At 39.9% G+C, this 19,039-nt stretch overlaps 1 protein-coding gene across 3 annotated transcripts in view; it reads left to right on the forward strand.

Moving 5' to 3' along the window:
- The first annotated feature begins 219 nt into the window (after window positions 1–219).
- The window catches only part of KLF12 (KLF transcription factor 12), a 478,511-nt gene continuing 459,691 nt past the window's right edge, over window positions 220–19,039 (forward strand). The window contains exon 1 of one of the 3 annotated variants that reach the window (XM_057532951.1): window positions 220–340. The gene's annotated coding sequence lies outside the window, so the exon portion shown is untranslated. Of the gene's footprint in view, window positions 341–1,072; window positions 1,561–1,631; window positions 1,818–19,039 lie in introns of those variants that run through there. The other 2 variants (XM_007186207.3, XM_007186206.3) reach the window with 2 other exon arrangements.

Below are 19,039 nucleotides of genomic sequence, written 5' to 3' on the forward strand. Positions count from 1 at the left end.
CCGCACGGGCTGCCTCCTCCCCCTCCCGCCCCAGAATCGCGCCGATCCGCTCCCCCGGGCGCGGAGGCGGGGAGGGAGGGGCCCCCGGGAAGGGCGTGAAGGACGCGGCTCCTGGCCGCCCGCATCTCGGGGCGCAGGGCGGGGCGGGGCGGGGTGGGGGGTGGTGCCTGACTTCCCTCTCCAGCCGCTCCTCGCTCCGGGTCTGCAGCTCCTGCTTCCTGCCCCTCCCGCCCGCAAGTCCGCCCGCCTGCCTAAATTCCGAGCGAGGGCGAACGCCCCTTCTCCCCGGGCTCCCGAGCCGGCCGGGCGGCTCCGCCTCGCCCCCATTCATCCCGCCAAGGTGAACCGCTGGGAGGGAGGACGCCCCCGCCTAGCCCGCAACGTGCGTCGCTCCAGAACCCAAACAATGCTTCCCCCGCCTTCCGCGTGCGGCCCTCCGCCCAGCCCAGCCTCGCACGCAACCCCGCGCGCAGGGCACCGCCTGCCCGGGCCGGGACCCCATTGTTGCCCGGCGCGGGCGATGCCCGGCGTCCGGGGGCGGTCCCCGCGAGCGGTCCCGCAGCGTCCGCCGGCCGCCGGAGCCGGCTCCGCCCACACCTTTCCAAGTTAGCTGGTGGGTGAGCCGCGGGGACGGCTCGGGCCCCCGGCCCCCTCCCTGCACGCTTCCACCCGGGCGGGAGGGGAGGGTAGAGGAGCGGCGGGGGCTGTGGGCCGAGCGGGCTCCGCGCTTTATTTGTCTCCGAATTCCCCTCCTAAGGCTGCCTAGCGCGCTGACACAAAAGAGGGGACTTTCTCGCGTCTCCGCGCGAGTCCTCTCCAGACGAGTTGAAATCGGGGGTTCCTCCCGCCGCGAGGCCCCGCCGGCACCCCTCTCCCCGCGGCTCCCAAAGCGGCGTTGGCCATGTGTAGGTTATTTTGGGTGCCGCAGCAAGGTGGTGCAGGTGATCGGGAAGCTCCGCCGCGGCCGAGGCCGGGGGGCGGGGGCAGGGGTGGGGCGGGGTGGAGGTTCCGCGGACCCACCCCCCAGCCGGCGGCCCGGGCGCCGAGGCGAGGGCCGGGCAGTGGGTGTTGCCTTCTACCTCTGCGAGCGGGGAGGGGTTAGTTTCCCACAGGGGATTTCAACCATCACACTCAGAGCCCGCCTCCTAATCCTCGGGCGGAGCGGCTCGGGGGCCCCATTTTATGGCAATAAAGCGACTTAGCGCCTGCTGAGCGAGCCCCTCCCCGCCGCCGCCCCCGCCCTCGGCCCCACCCCGGGGCTCGCCCGCAGCGGCGGGGCTTTGTTTCGGGGGAGGAGGACCCGGAGCTCTTTTGTTTGGGGGTTTGGTGTTTTCACCTCCCCCCCACCCCGCTCCCCCAACCCTCCCCCCCTCCGCGCCTCTCCGGTTTCCTGAGCTGCGGGCTGCAAGGGAGGAGAAGCGGCGTCTTGCAACCCCCTCGGCTGGGCCCCGGGGTAATTCGATGCGGGCCTGGCGAGGCTCCCCCCGCTAGACCCGGGCTCGCGTCTCGGCAGCCTCCACCCACTGGCCCACCCTACATTTAGCGCATCATGTGATCCGGGTAAGTCATTTGCAAGTACAACAGTTCCCTGGGTTGCCCCCCATTCATTTCCTGAGAACTGCAGAGAGCAGCTGAGAGACTCTGCCCGTGCGTGTGCGTGTGCGAGTGTGCGTGTGAGTGTGCGCGGGTGACGCCGTGTGTGTGTGTGAGTGTGCGCGCGCGCGCGCGTGTGAGAGCGAGAGAGAAAGGGAGAGAGAGAGGGGGACTCTGTGTGAGGGAAAGAAAACAATTTCTCCTGCTCTGCAGCTTCTGTTCAGGTCTGTGCCGATTCCGTTTCTTATCAAAATAAACAACCCCCTCCTCTTTTTTTTTTTTTTTGTGCCATCCCAGATCAGACCGTATTCTCTTAACATGTTTTATTTTCCTTCTGTCATCTGCTCAAGTTAAATCATTTTGGTTGGTCTGTGTTCGTAAAGGGGGAAAGTGTTGGGAAGCGGGAGGGGGGCCGAGGGAGGGCGATGCTACTGCAGAGCAAGTAGCGTCGGTTGGATTCGTGGAGAAGAAAGAAGGTTTCTCTCCCCCCCCGCAATTTTTTTTTAAAAAGAACTTATCAAGTAGCGTGAATTAAGCAAATGTTTTTCTACCCCTAGTGGAATTGTTGGTTGCAGTGCTTGCCTGACAGTTGCCAAGGATGAGAAATAAAACACCAGGGCTGAATTGGGGGGGGGGCTTGTGGAAGTAGTGTGCCCCCAGGAATAGAGCGAGTTGGGTGAAGAGCTGCCGCACCGGGCCTTGTGGGCTTGGGTGTGCACTGGAGAGAGCGGAGGGGAAGGGGTTAAGGCGGAGATGACACTGCTGGCATGAATAGTGGTCCTGGTGCTACATTCATTATTGTCTCTGGTCGTAATGATGTGTAACTGTCACTTGCTACAGTGCCTGGTCCCTGGAAGTAGCCAGGGACTGGCCCGTGGCTGTTATTTTCAATTACGGGGGGCCTGACCGGAGTTGACAAGGGGCAACTTTGCAGGGCCACCCGGGCCGGGAAGCCCGCGGAGCCGGCCTGGCAGCCACTTCTTGCCTTAAGAGGCTCGCTCCGAGGACTCGGACTTGACCTCCGCGACATTAGTTGGTGTTCGCGTTAGATGCTTCCCTACGGGGAGAATCAATCCTGCTTTTGTTGGGTAGAGAACTGCCTATTAGAACTTTGAAAACTTTTATCTTTGGGGAAAAGGGTGGGGTGCACTCAACAGTTCTGTTTCGAAGTGTATTTGAGGCAAATGCTTGGAAAAAGTACCAATTCCTTTGTTATATGCCCTGCAGCTTCCCAACCCCCTTCACCCTGCGCTTCGAGTTTTGCATACTTTAATAGTAACAGCCTTTATTCAGCTGATAAAAGCTGACTGTGTTGAGTTAAAGAGTATTAGTACAACGGAATGTGTAATCTGGATAAACAGTTTGTGTGGTTAGTATTGTCGGCTCTCTAATTTTAACTGTACAGATGGTTTAAGTGTCGTGCTGTATGGATTGTTTTAAGCAATTCCACTGGCTAATAGAATCCTCAGCCGAGCACTCGGATATTTTATTTTAAATCAGCTTTAATATTCTCTCAGTTTCCCTGTAACACCAGGGAGAGGGGCGGCTCTATTTACGTTTAGTGCGTGTGCATCTAGTGGCTTCGGTAGACATCTGCCAATCAACGCACGTCATTCTGCAAATCCACCTAGACGCCTTCATGCCCTTTTCTTACTGGAGGATAGAGTTGTTTAGATAAGTTAACGCTTTGAAATAAATTTGGTGGCTTTTAACGGGCAGCAGCTTGTGATGGGGAATAGGAGTGGTCACTTTGAAGGGTGGGTGTATTCCATCTTCTAAGAAATGCTCTATGGAATTGGCATTCAGTAAAAACAATGACCCCTCACCTTAAAAAAAAAAAAAAAAGCCTGATTGTGCTATTTGCAGACCTCATTCAGATTTTGTTTACATTTTTAAAAACCACATAGAAATTGGTTGTGATAAAGGGGTATACTTTTAGGCTAGAAAATGTTTAACTTTAGAAGCTTAGAAATAGGTTGTTGAAGGACAAACATTCGGTTGCATAAGTTACATCTTTATGGCTGCAGCCTGGTCAATTAGAGTGGGTTAAGCTCCTCCGAGTTGGGGAGAGAGGGTTTTGAACATACAAGAATTGACAGAAATTTGTAATGTAGTTAGGGAAGAGGTTTGTTATTTTTACCTTATAATTCATAACTATTATGAAATATACTTACGCTGGTAAAAGTTGGGATGCTTTCACATGAAATTTTAATCATTTATGCACTAAAACTACTATAGCTGTGTGAGGTAAAGAAACATCCTTGAGGGGTTTCTGTTTATTTTTGAAGTGCTTCAGTTATTTATCTATTACTTAGTAATGCATATTTAAAAGAAACTTCTGTCAGCTAAACTTTATTTTGGAATGCGTTGAATTACTATTTACTGAATGAAAATTGTTGCGCTAATGGGCCCTTAATATTTTTTTTTCCTCCAGAAAATTCCTTTTCCACAACTGAATGTCATTTGGGAGAAAATTGGTCCTGGTATAGCATTTGAGACCTTGACCTTAGCAACTCTTGGCTGGCGCTTGTTTACTACAGCTGCAGCCTATGTGTGTACAGAAAGGGAGGGACTGCGAACAGTGGTGCGCTCTCTCTCCCCAGACCAAGGGAAAAACAAATCAGGATGCTTGACGGTCATTCCGAAGAGCACCCATCAGGGATGTAATAGCATTGGTGTTCTGGTCGTTTTAAAAAAAATCTGTGTCCCTCGGGAATTACTTTCCGGCCTCCTGGGAAAGGTAAACATGCACTTCAGCAGACTCAGAGTGAGTTTTAGATGTCATATCATGAAGCAGGCTGCTATCAACGTAATGAAATAATTTGCTCTTAAATATAGGTGTGTTTTCTATCCCCATAAAGATGACATAAGTGCTTAGGCCTCTAGGCCCATATGAGGGCATTTTGAACTCAAGCCAGTGTTGGTTAATCTAGAGTATTGAGTAACTTGACCAGCGAGGTGATGTTGTTAACTAGTCGAACATATAAACGTCTTGGGTATTTTCGTCATGGTACAAAATGGAAAGTGTGGAATTTCATATTTCTGCGAATTAATATGAGACTAATCACATTAAATTGGGGGTGTCAAATGGTTTGTTTTCTTTATATTGTGAGAGTAACAGTCCTCTTAGTGTCAACTTCATAAATCTAGCTGTAGGTGATCTGTGTATTAATACAAAGTAGTTTGTATTCTGCAAAACTAGAAGTGGCACAAAGTTATTTGAAAAGTTATTCTTTTTTTTGGATAAATAAGTTTCCTCGCTTGTGCTTCCATGTTGATTAATGAACAAGAGCTCAAAATCTCCAAAGAGTTTTATTCAGAATCAACGCCATGGTTATCTTTTTCTTTTAGAAAACAACTTTCATTTTTGTAAATAACTCCTAAAATAGATGGCAGTGGCTCACCTTTGTCATTTACATTTTGAAAATACCGCGTGGTACTGGAGTGGAAATATCTGTATTTTTGCCCAGTGTTCGTTTATTTTCCATTTTAAAATTCACGTTTATTTATTTTTTCAGCCTACACATTATGCACGCCTTTCAGTCTTAAGTATGGACAAAATGTAAGGGTGAAAATATTCAGATTAAATCCCTGGCAACACCCTATAACCACAGCCTTAAGTCATCCACCGCCACCAGGGCTCCCCAAATCAAAAGGCAAGTAAACAGATGGACCTCCCCTGTGCCCAGAAGGGCAACAGCCTTAGGCTCTGTGAGACCTGCTTGGTTTCTAGATCCCAAGCCCTTCCAGAGAACTGTGTGACTTCAGCTGGCCAGAATCCATTGTCAGGCCCTAGAGCAGCGAAACCCCATCTGATGTCAGCTTTTGAGTTCTTGCGGTAGGGAACACATGCTGTGGATTAAATGGTTACTTTCTCTATATATTCTCAGTAATTATGTTACAAAAGGATTTTTCGCTTTGGGGTGTTTATTGTCATCAAAGTGGCTACTTGAGTAGTTCTGTTGCTCCATGAAAATTTGTTTTGGTCTGGCAGTAGATTATAGGATATTCAGTCAAAGAATTCTGCTCTGGGACGGGCTTTCCTCCTGTCTTTTTTTCCAACTCAAAGTCATACTTTTAATTTTGTGGCTAATTGAATGGTATATATTTTTGAATTTTTACTAAAAGCATAGTAATTGGACTGGTCCAAACAGTGTTGCTTTTTAGGTACGGATGCAGTAGCAGAAAGCCCTTGCTGCTGTATTCCGGCGTGGAAGACGAGTGGAAAAACTACAGAGCTTTGGGGTAGTTTTCCCACCCCCATCAGAGGCCATAGAAGCTGCCACTATCACAACTTGTTGGCCTCCACAGCCAGGAATTGTGTTTCACGTGCTACATTCACCGTGCTTAACAGTATATATGGCTTTTCACAATAATTACTGGCATGATGTGTATGTATATACCATATATAAAAATATAGCCACTATTTTAGGTATGTACATATATATGTGTACATACATAGTATTTATATTTATGAATGTGAGTTTTTATATTCTCTACCTGTATAGGTACATACCTCATACATAAACCGTGTACGTTATGACCACGAATCATGGTAAAAAGCCCCCTTCCCACTTGCATAAAAAAGGAGAAGAACAGGCAGAGTTTGTTTTTTCAAATTCTATGTTTAGTAATACTGTTTTCACTTTAGTTTAACAAGCAGACTTAAAACATGAAAACAACCCTGCCCCAAAGAAAACAAACCAACAGACTTAAATGACAACCAAGGTAAATGATTGTAAAAAATGAAATAAATAACTGTAAAGAAAACCTTCATTCATTTCATAATCGGGTGTCTGCTAAGATTATACATCCTGGAATCAGGACTGATTTAAGCAGAGATGTTGCAGTTTGAGCCTGGCTCTCTTGCTTACTAACTCTGGATGACCTTTGTTAAATTTCTTCACTCCTCTGAGTCTGTGAAATGGGAAAAATCATATGCAGTTTACAGGGCTGTGGTGAGGGTAAGATGAAATAATGTAGGTAAAAATCACTTTGTAAAACTGTAAAGTATTGGTGTGGCAACTGATTTGACAGGAAAACCACTACCTCCCCATCCCCCCACCCCCTGCCCTAAAAGGGATGAACTTTCCAGCCTCTCAAAGTGAGCATATAAATTACGCTTATGGAGAAGGAATTTCCGAGTGTGGGTAGAAAACTCCTGGCAGTCAAAGGTCATGAATTCCATTCCTGTCTCACCAGAGATTTGCTCTATGACCTTGAGATCAAGTCACTCTTAAAAAAAGTTTTTATGTAGCTGTTATAAAAGTTACTGACTGTTAACATTTATATAATGCAGGTGAAGTATCTGAGCTTTTCCAAAGAAAAATACATGAAAATACAGTTTCCATGATCATTTATAGAAAATAGAAAATAAAGATCAGCAAGGATTATTTAGAGATTATAATCCTCCAGGCTACTTCTTCAGTGAGTCAACTGAAACCTCTATCGACTGGTCATTGAAAATGCCCTTAATGTTTTTTTTTTATGGAATCATTAAATTTGTGCTGTTGTACTATAATTTAGAACAGCCTATTGAACTTCAAATCCCTAGTTAAGCCAAGATTCTGTTGATTAAGTTATGTCTGATTTATGGTTTAGTCTCTTGGTTAGACTCAGATGTTGCTGCAGTACAACACGTGAACAATAAAGGAAGGTAGATGATGGGGATCTTAAATGGATATTTGAAAATTTATTGCACACATTTTTTTATATGCACACATTTTCCGCCATGTACATTTTTTAAACACACACACATTTGTGAGAAAATTAAGAACAATAATAGTTTACATAATTTCTCCCCAGCTACATTTTCTCCAGTTAAGAAACAATTGTTTTTCACACTGCACACTGCTATGCTTGCAGTAGCAAAGAAACAGACTCAAGCTAGCTCATCAATATAACTCTTTCCGTGTCACACATACACCTTGCCTACCTCCTGTTCACGTTACAACTACCACTGTAAACATCACCTTCTGTGGGACTCTTATTTACCATCCCTTGCTTGAAGAATACACCAGGTTCCAGCCTGTAATCTATGGCCCCATAGCACACGATGTTCCTTCTGGTGTAATTGCTTGTTGATTTGTCTTGTCCCTTCCCAATAATAAGCCCCTTGAGAGCAGGAAATGAATCTTCTTCATAGTTACTTTCGTGGCTTCTAACATAGTGGTTGATCATATAGTGCTAAAATACTTACTGAAGGAACAAATTGAGGAGTACAGCCCATGTGACTACCCTTTCAGTAGCTAAGTGCCAAATATCATGGTCATTTCCCCTTGCCTTTTCATCTCTAGTCAATATATTCATGTCTATTAACCATTCCACAATTCACTACATTTTCCTGAAAATTTTTTTTCTCCTTGCCACATGAAGCCTTGCAGTGGAGTTAAATACTACTGGATTCGAAACCTTAAGCTACCCAGGTTTTAGCCGTCTAACTGGGCAAGTTGCTTCTGCAAGTCTTAGTTTACTCATTGGTAAATAAAAACAAAAACAAGAACAAATAATGTCAACATTGCAGAACGTTTTTGAGGATCAGAATTGTGGTAATGCCTGCAAAGCATCCGGTATATAGAACCTTGTACATACTTAGTGCTCAGTAAATATTAGTCTGCTCAAAAGGTACAAACTTCCAGTTATAAGACAAATAAGTACTAGGGATGTAACATACAACACGATAAATATAATTAATACTGCTGTATGTTATATAGGAGAGTTAAGAGAGTAAATCCTAAGAGTTCTCATCACAAGGAAAAAATTTCTTTTTCTTATGTTTTGGTATCTGTATGAGATGTTGGATGTTTACTAAATTTACTGTGGTAATCATTTCATGGTGTATGTTATACTTTAAACTTACACAGTGCTGTATATCAGTTATATCTCAATAAAACTGGAAGAAAAAAACTTTCATCTCTTCCAGTATATCGATGCCTCTCTTAAAAGCAGCCACTGAGAATGAATAGCAGCAACAAAACAACTACTATTTATTGTGCAGCTACTATAATACAGAAATTAGGCACTGTGCTTTCCATTTCTTAGCTTGTTTATTTACTGTAAAGATTTTTTTGGGATGTGGACCATTTTTTTAAGTCTTTATTGAATTTGTTACAATATTGCTTCTGGTTTATGTTTTTGGTGTTTTGGCTGAGAGGCATGTGGGATCTTAGCTCCCCGACCAGGGATCGAACCCACACCCCCTGCGTTGGAAGGCGAAGTCTTAACCACTGGACTGCCAGGGAAGTCCCTTAGGTTATTTAATATGTACTGTTTAGTAAACACGCATGTCTAGTTGACTTTCAAATAATTGACACTTTGAATACTCTATGTGGAGACCGCCGAAATACCTTTTGTACACTGGATTTTGACTTATGGACGTCATCAGTTCATGAATGAATGCATTTTTTTAAGCTCTTGTAAGATGGGGCCATGTAACAGTCTTTCCCCTCCCCCCAGCCCTGATTCTGCCATTTTTGATAATAATTTCGAAAATTATTTGTGAATTTTACTGTTTTTTTGCCTTGCATTAACAAACTGAGTAGAAAAAGGGGAGAATGAAAATCTTGATTCTGGTTTTGAGAAACAGGGCTTATTATCCAGTTGAGACAAAGACATCATCAGGTGTGCTGAAAACTGGTGAATCTTTATTGAAAGTGCTTAGTGGAGGTAAGCTAATGAATTGTAAAAAATAGTAAGATGACAGAACATACAAAATGCTATACATCTGTTTTTAATGACACTAATAGATTGTGTATAATTACAGATTTTGTAATATTCCTTTGTCTCTGGGAATGGGTGTCCTTTAAAATGTCAGTCTAGGCCCTTGACTTACACATATTTGAGTTTTGTACAAGTTTGCTGGAGTGCATTATATATTAGAAACATGAGATTCCTTCCTCCCTTCCTTTATTAAATATCCATTGAGTACATGTGTATGGTATTATGGTTTCTATTTTATAGATGTGGAAACTGATTTTCACAGAGTAATGCCATCATTATCAATAACCAGTTAGCTTTAAAGCAAAGATTTGAAGACTGGAAAACCTTTGAACTGTCCTCTGTGTTACTCTTACCTCCCTTCAGCATTAAATATGCTATTCCAGTTAGTCTTATCGTAGATAATTAGAGCAAAAGAATGGGGGTATTGTACAAATAAATATTGTCTTTAGAGGCTGTTTTATTTGTAGATGATATTGATATACATTTACTAGAATACCTTTACTAGAATATTTACTTCAGTGTAGAAGCCAATTCTGTGTTTAAGAGACTTAATCCAAAAAATTATTTTAGGAGGCAGCTGCTACAGGATGTTCCACAATGTTAATAGTAGACCAATAAATTCTGGCCAGTATGCATTCTGTTTGATAAAGCGATTAAAGTCAGAGGCATAATAAAATTAATAAAAAATATTATCTGTATAAAAAATGCCTTACTTTCTCATTGGACTTATGCTTATTTAGCTCCTACCATGTATCTGGAATTGTATATGAAAATGGGTAGGACATCACCAATGAGCTGAAAATCAAGTAGGAGAGGTAAGACTTCTGTAGAAAATTATAATTCAAAGTAATTTGTGATACATGCATCAAGTGCTATAAGATGCTTAAACAAAAGGCAGGGGAGAAAAATTGCTCCTAGCTGGGATATCAAAGGTTTCAAGGTTTCAGTGGATAGGTGGCACAAATCCTTCATGGAAAAAGTTTTACGTTTTATAGAAAAGAAACAGCAAACCTGCAAGTGGAAGAGAGCAAATTAAAAACAGCTATTTTGGCATCTGTGGTGATTTCACACCTCTTTTTCTGTTATCTTTTAGAGCTGATGGCTTTATGGTGTTTTGGCAAACTTCTATCATTTGCTGTATCACCAGAAAATTTTCTTTTCCAAAAATAGATCCCAGGATATGCTTGGCTAGTAGGGCACACAGTGTTACAGTGAATTTAGAGAAGGTTTATTTGGATAAACAAAAATAATGATGGTTGATTAATAAAAATTTAGAAGTACACTTTATATGAAGTTATCTAATAAAATTTTTGCATATTGCTGAAGAGGTTTGATGTATGTTTTATTTATAAATGTTGGGAATTTTAGCCTTGACCAAAAGCCTTTACATATAGGAATAAAATCTTTTTTTTTCTATGTAAGAAAAATGGAAGGGAAAACTTGAAAACTGATCAGTTTTACAGAAGGTCAGAGTCAGTTGAAGGGATATTTAGAAAGGAACTTTACAGTAGAGTGGTTGAATATTTAAAGAGTGATATCCTCTGGAATGTGCATTAGCTGTTCTGCTGTAGGTATAAATACAGGACACTTAAGCAAACACACGAAATACTTCATTTTGAGAGATTGTATAATAAGAAACAAATGAACTCTTAATGAGTCTATAAAGAGCATTGATGGTATTTTTATTGTCCACTGAACTTTCTGTGGAGTATATTGGGACTATACCAAGGCTCCAGGCTGAAGCAGTTGTGTTTTATGTATAAGTAGCTTTGTAATTAAGACAGTTTAGAATACTTGAGAAGTAGGGGCCAGCAAAAAAAGAATTTCTTAATGGTTGGTGGTTTACAGAGTGGTTTTAGTTTCATCCTGACAATCCTATAAGGTAGATTGGACACAGTGAAGGTAAAATAACTAGAAGGTAGCCAAGTCAAAACTAGAACCTTGATTTCCAACCCCAGTAAAATAATTTGTTCCCATTTCATTCCACTGCTGTCTTCCTAACTTTCATTTAGTCTTAATAAGCCAACATTTTGAAAGTCCACATTGCGCAAAAGAGGTGCTGCTCAGTGAATATTATTGGATGAATTCTTATCTCCTTCCAAAACGTACTTTAAAGGGGTATATAAAACCCCAAATATAACAGCTTGGAGAGATCAACCCAATTAATCCTAGAAGAGACTGTGCAATTGGAATGCATCCATACTCTGAAGAAAATTAGGGAGATGCTTCATCACTTGGCACATAGCAGGGCTTATATTAGGTGCTGAGAATACTAAGATAAATAGAACATGGGCTTTGTCCCAACGTATAGGCAGATTGGGGAAAAAGCAGCACAGTTAAGCCTGAAGGAAGGGCCATGCTAGTGTATTCTGCTTCAGTTTATTTTCTTCATATAGATCTTTTATGTGCCTAAAAATAATACACTAGATATTCTTAGATTTATATTATAGTCTCTTTTAAGTACTTTCAGTTTTATTGGAAAACCTTTTTCCATTTAAACGTGGTTTTCTGAGTGTTTTCTCTTTCAAAAATGTATATTGCACATTTACTGTACATAAAATGTGTATATACATTTTAAAGGTATTATTTAATGTTTACAACCAACTCAAAGCTAGATATTTATAATATTTACATGTGAATTTATTCTTAACCTTTATGACTTAGTTTTTCAAAGGATTACCACTTAAGATCTATAGGAAATAAGCTGTGTTTTGCAGAAACTCACTTGTTGGGCAGGGTTTACAGATCTCTCTCTCTGATAAAAGTAGGTACACGTGTGTGGAGACTTTAAACTTGATTTTATAGTGAACTCCTTTCTCTTTTTTTTTACTTGGCTTCCCTTCTTCCTCTAGCCAACAATAGCATTATATTCCCTCATAACCCTCATCATAACTATCAGTATTATGTATCTTAATATTTTTCTCCATATCCATAAGTGTTATAGATGCATCTGCACACACGGTTTTTTGATCACTTTTACAAAAATGAGATTTTTTTTTGGAGACTCTTTTTTTTTTCATTTCGTCCTGCCTAAGGGAAATCCTTCCACTTAGCTGCAACAACTCTAATCCATTAAAAACAAAACTGTTGCATATATTGCAAGGTATGGTTATTTTATAGTCTTAACTGTTAACTTACTGATGGGCAATACTTTGTTTCCAGGTTTTGCTACTAAAACCAATATTGTAATAAATATCTTTATATTACAGACTTATGGGATCGATCACCACCAGGGTGGCGTTATTGATTCAAAATGTTGCCACCAGCAATGCAGGGCAATACCCTTTCCCTTAAACTCCATCAGCAATAGATGAATGACACTTTTCTAGTATGATAGTTGTGTAGTGGTATCTCATTGTTAACTTCAGTTATTATTTCATGACTTCTAGTGACCTGGAGCGTCTTTTCCTGTGTTTGTAGGTAAATTGCTCTTCTTCTAAGTGTTGCCCTTTATTCTTTGTTCATTTTTCTATTTGGTTATTATCCTTTTGTGAGAGTTATTTATATATTACAGCTATTAACCATTTGTCTGATGCCTGCATTGCAGATAATTTTTTCAAAAACTAATCTTTGGTCTCTTGTCTGTTTAAGAAATATCTTTTGATATGTTAACATTTAAATTTTAAAAAAATTTTATTTATTTATTTTTGGCTTTGTTGGGTCTTCGTTGTTGCATGCGGGCTTTCTCTAGTTGCAGTGAGTGGAGGCTACTCTTCCTTACGCTGTGCAGGCTTCTCATTGCGGTGGCTTCTTTTGTTGCAGAGCACGGGCTCTAGGCGCGTGGGCTTCAGTAGTTGTGGCACGTGGGCTCAGTAGTTGTGGCACACGGGCTTAGTTGCTCCGCGGCATGTGGGATCTTCCCGGACCAGGGCTCGAACCCGTGTCCCCTGCATTGGCAGGTGGATTCTTAACCACTGCACTACCAGGGAAGTCCCTAAGATTTAAAATTTTAATATAATCAATTTTTTTCCTCTCTGTTTCTCTGGTTTACTGTTTTTGTTTTATGTTTTTAAAAGACTTTCTCCATTGATAAAATAGACATGTAATGTCCTATACTTAGATTTAATTTTTCTTTCCACTTTGATCTTATCTTCAGTCCATTTGGAATTTTTAGTTGTATATGTGGTATGAGAGGGGAGGGAGGGGGTCCACTTTTACTTACTTTCAGATGCATATCCAGTCCATTGTATCAGAACCATTTTTAAGGTAATGTATCCCTTTCCCAGTAAATGTAAATTACACAGTTGTTTTCGTATACCCTATGATAGTACTGGGGTTTTTTTTTTTAACATCTTTATTGGAGTATAATTGCTTTACAATGGTGTGTTAGTTGCTGATGTATAACAAAGTGAATCAGCTATATGTATACTTATATCCCCATATCTCCTCCCTCTTGCGTCTCCCTCCCACCCTCCCTACCCCACCCCTCTAGGTGGACACAAAGCACGGAGCTGATCTCCCTGTGCTATGCGGCTGCTTCCCACTAGCTATCTATTTTACACTTGGTAGTGTATATATGTCCATGCCACTCTCTCACTTCGTCCCAGCTTACCCTTCCCCCTCCCTGTGTCCTCAAGTCCATTCTCTACGTCTGCGTCTTTATTCCTGTCCTGCCCCTAGGTTCTTCAGAACCTTTTTGTTTTTGCTTTTTTAGATTCCATATATATGTGTTAACATATGGTATTTGCTTTTCTCTTTCTGACTTACTTCACTCTGTATGACAGTCTCTAGGTCCATCCACCTCATTACAAATAACGTAATTTCGTTTCTTTTTATGGCTGAGTAATATTCCATTGTATATATGTGTCACATCTTCTAGTACCGGGTTTTTTTTCTTTTAAAACTGATTTTCTTAGATATTCTCAGACATACAACTAGGGTTCATATCTTAGGAATATTGTATTCATTGTTCACCTCCCCTGGGCAAAAGATACATAGAAACCCTATTGTGATTTTAATTACACTAAATTTATATATAATCTGGGGACAATTAATATTTTAATGTTATCTCTATTTCTAATGTTATTTCATTTTATCATCCCAATTCAAAAATATGGTTGTCTTTTCATTTGTTCAATCTTATTTTTTATACTTCAAATAGATTTTAATATATTTTTGTAATGATTGTTTCCTCTTTAATTAAATTTAATTCTAAGTACATTATAGGTTTTTGGCTATTTTATATCTATTGGGATAATACAATTTCTTTTTTTAGTTTGTGAAGCAGTGCAATTAATTCACTGTATCAAGTTTTGAACGTTGTACCAGACATTCCTTATTCCTTGTATAAGCCTTACTTGGTCTTGATGCATTATCTTATTATGTATAGCTATATTTGATTTTCTAATATTTTGTTACGAGTTTTTTAAAAGTTAGCTTTTATTCTTGTGATGTCTTTATCTGATTTTTCTTTCAGGGTATTTGTAGCCTCCGAAAATAACTTGGGAAGTGTTCTGTCCTGTTCTTTTTTTGGGAAGCTTTGTGTAGAATTGGTATTTTTTCTCCCTTGGAAGTGTGGAAGAATTCACCAGAGAATTCATGTGGATTTAGAGGCTTATTTTTCTTTCTAGGAAGGTTTTCAATTTATTTAATGCATATAGGGCTATTCAGGTTATAAATTTATTTTTGAGTGAACCTTCTTAGTTTGTGATTTTGAAGGAATTTGACTTTTTATATGTTATAGAATTTATTGGCATAAGGTTGTTCATATTACCTTATTCTTTTAATATTTGTAGGATCTGCACTGATAACACTTTATTACTGATTTTGGTGACTTGTGACTTTTCTATTTTTGTCTTGATCAGTTTGGCTAGAGGTTTATCAATTTTATTGATGTTTTGAAAGAACCAGCTTTTGGTTTCGTTAATTTTTTCCTCTAGTATTTTACTTTTTTCTAATTCATTGATTCCTGATCCTTATTATTTTCTTCTTTCTGCTTGTTATAGGTTTACTTTTTTCTTTTTGTAGTTTCTTAAGATGGAAGCTTAAAGTATTGGTTTGAGACCTTTTTTTCTTACGTAATGTATGTAATGCTATAAATTTTACTCTGAGCTCTGTTATTTTACATTTTTATTCAGTTCAAAAGATTTTCTAATATCCATTGTGATTTCTTCTTTGACCGTGGATTATTTAGAATTATGTATTTTAATATTCAAATACTTGGGCATTTTGAGATATACTTCTGATATTGCTTTCTAGTTTAATTCCATGGTTTTCAGGGTATGTATGATTTTGGGTCTTTAAAAATTTGCTGAGATTTGTTTCATGGCTCAGAATGTGGTCAGTATTGGTGAAGGTTACATGTACAATTGAAAACAGTGGATCCTGCGTTGTTGGGTAGAGCAGTCTATATGTATATTAAACCTGTATCCTACAATTGTCAGTTTGGAAAGTTGGTTAATGTTCTTCAGGTCTTCTACATTGTTAACTGATTTTTTTTTTTTGTCTCTTTGTTCTGAAGGTTTTTGGGAGAGTGGGGTTTAAGTATTTAAATTCAATTGCCAATTATTCTAATTCTTTTTTCAGTTCTATCAGCTTTTGTTTATGTATTTTGAAGGTCTGTTATTAGGCAAACAGATTTAGGATTGTTATATTTTCTCCATGAATTGACCCATACATCATCATGTAGTATCCCCCTTTTTCTCGTGTAAACAACATATAATTGGGTGTTACTGTTTTTAATACAATCTTACTATCTCCAACTTTTACTTGGAATCATTTGATCATTTACATTAAACATTTTGATGTGATTAGGTTTCTATCTACTAACTTGCTATTTGCTTTCTATTTGTCTCATATGTTCTTTGCTATTATTTTCCTGCGTCTTGCCTTCTTTGGGCTTGCGTATTTTTTAATATTCTATTTTATCTTCACTTTTGGCTTATTAATTACAGCTCTTTGTTTTATATTCTTAGTGGTTACTCTAGGGTTTACAATATACATCATTAACTTCTCACACTTCCTGTATGATGTCAGGTATTTACAATGATATACTGGCGTTTTTTCCTCTCACTTTGCTTATGCTATTTTCTTAATATATTTTACTTATACGTGTTATAAACCATAATTTCCTAGATACTATTTTTGCTTTAAAGAGTCAATTACATATATATATACATATATGTATATTTTGTGTGTGTGTGTGTGTTTACTGATGTCTTTTCTAGTTCCAGCGTTCTTTGTTTGTTCTAAGTTTCTATCTAGTATCATGTTACTTTTGCCTGAAGAAATTTCTTTAGTATTTCTTGTAGAGCAGGTCTGCTGGCAGTGACTGTTCTCAGCTCCTGCTTGTCTGAAAAAGTCTATCTGCCTTTGCTTCTGAAATATTTTATTTGGGTTTTGAATTATAGGCTGACAGTTTTCTCCCCATTACTTTAAAGATATTGCTCTATTATTCCATAGCTTACATAGTTTCTGAGAGATGTCTTTTATTACTGATTTTTGTTCTTCTATAAGTAATATTTCTCTTTTTCTCTGGCTGCCTTCAGGATTTTTTTTTAAACTTTTTTTTTTACCTTTGGCTGTGAAGTGCATAGGTGTGTTATCATTTGTAATTGTCCTGCTTGGGGTTCTCTAAGCTTCTTTGATCTGTAGCTTATTGTCCTTCCTAATTTTTCACCCATTATCTTTTTGAATATTTCTTCTGCTTCCTTTCTGCTGCTTCTTGTGGACTATTTTGACAAATACATTAGTCTAATTGATATTGTTTCATAGGTCTTGGATTCTCTGCACTCCCCCCTTCAGTTTTCAGTCAGAATAATTTCTATTGATCTGTCCTCAAATTTACTAATTCTTCCTGTTGTGTCTAGTCTTTTGTAAGCTCAGTGAAAGCATTCTTCATCTTTGAGATAAAGTAATTTGTCTAGTATTTTCATAGAACTTAAAAAAATTTTCCACATCTTTGCTGAATTTTTGTTTATTCATGTTGTCTGTCTTTTTCTCTAGATTTTTAAGCATCTTAATTACAAAGTCTCTATATGATAGTTTCAACATCTCTGCCATCTCAGGATCTGATTATGTCGATAGCTTTATCCCTTGACATTGGGTATCTTTTCTTGCTTTGTTTTGGTGTCTTGTAATTTTTGATTGGCTGCATGACATTATGTAAAAGAATAGTACATAGTGAGATAAAAAGTTATTATGCTAAGACGTGGACGTGCCTCTAATTCTGCAAGGTGTTAGTGTCTGTCGAGGGGGGTAAATGAATGAGTTTGTTCAGTATATGTGCTGAGTTACTGCTTTGTCATTGCTAGTGAAGTGTCATATCACCAGAGACTTCAAGTTCCTCCAGGAATGCATTGCTTTACCTGGAGACTTCTGTGAGACCTGGAGTGCCACAGAATTTTTCTTCTCAGTGTTCCTGCTATACCCTCAACTTCCCACTACTCCTGAACTCCAGTGACACAAGGGACCCCTTTCTGTGCTTTTTGCGTCTATCTTGGAAGTAGTTTGGGTGAAGTTGTGGATGGATGAGTGTGTGGGGTCTCAGTTTCCCTACACCAGATGCAGTTTTAGGCTGGCCTGGATGACTAAGTCTGAGCTGGGACTTTGTCAGCATGTCTGTCCCTTTCTCTTGTGGTAGCCAAACTGCCTTGTGTCAATGGTAGGCTTTTGTGCCAGTGAGTTTTCTATTCTTACATAAGTATGGCTGATGTCTTATTTGTATCGCTGTAGAATTGTGGGCCTCAGTGAGTTTCTTGCCTTACCCCAGGAGCAGATGAGTTTTACCTAGTGTTCAGTGCAGGGCAGTTGTGTTCATGACTTTTGTTTCTCACTCAGCGGCTGCTATCCTTTGAACCTCGGAAGAGGGCTAGGCAGAGGGTCTCTCTCTCTCTCCCAGTGGCAGATAACTTCTTCTCCTCCTCTAGCACAGTCCACCTTTGCCTGGAGGGAGCAGGAGTATTTACTGTCCCTTTCTCTGTGGCAGATGGCTTTTGCTTCATTTGATGTTAGAGTCTTGGATGAAGCCAGTTTTTATGCTTATCCCCCAGTGGTAGCTGATCCCTACCTGCATGCCAACACTTCCAAGAGTAGCTCTCTTAGGTCTCCTGTTCTTTTTCTAGTCTTCTGTCTTAGCACCTGGAGGAGGATTATGCAGAAGAGTAGGTGAGTGGCTGTGGCGTGTCCTTGCATCTGGGGCTTCCTGGGATACTAAGTGACTTTGCTAGCCCACATTTAGCTTTTAAAAATTTATTACAATTTTAGTGGTTTTATATTGCTTAAAAATTAAAAGAAAAATTTTAATTGTAGTAAAAATAAAAACACCTAACATAAAATTTACCATCTTAACTATTTTTGAACTCACAGTTCAGTCATGTCAACTGTATTCACATTGTTGTGCTTCACATCTCAAACTTTTTCATCTTGCACAACTGAAACTCTGTACCCACTGAACAGCACCTCTCCATTACCCCCTCTCCTGGGACCCTGGCAACCACCCTTCTGTTTTGTGTTTCTTATAAGCTCTTCTGACTGTTCACTCTTTTTCCATTATCATGGCCAAAGGCAATTCCTATTTCTCTATGACGGGTCAGTCCTATGAACCGGAACCTAGTTCACCTGGTTGCCTTGTGACTTAAACTTTTTGGTCTCAAAAACATCATGAATTTGTAGGGTATTCATCTTACATAAGTTATTTTCTTTCTATATCTGCTTAGCTTAAATGTGCTTAGATTTCATTCTTTTCTTTTCCTCTGGTAATACCTGTTGGACTGTGTGTGTGTGTGTG

Source organism: Balaenoptera acutorostrata, chromosome 18, assembly GCF_949987535.1.
Source record: "Balaenoptera acutorostrata chromosome 18, mBalAcu1.1, whole genome shotgun sequence".
NCBI lineage: Eukaryota > Metazoa > Chordata > Mammalia > Artiodactyla > Balaenopteridae > Balaenoptera > Balaenoptera acutorostrata.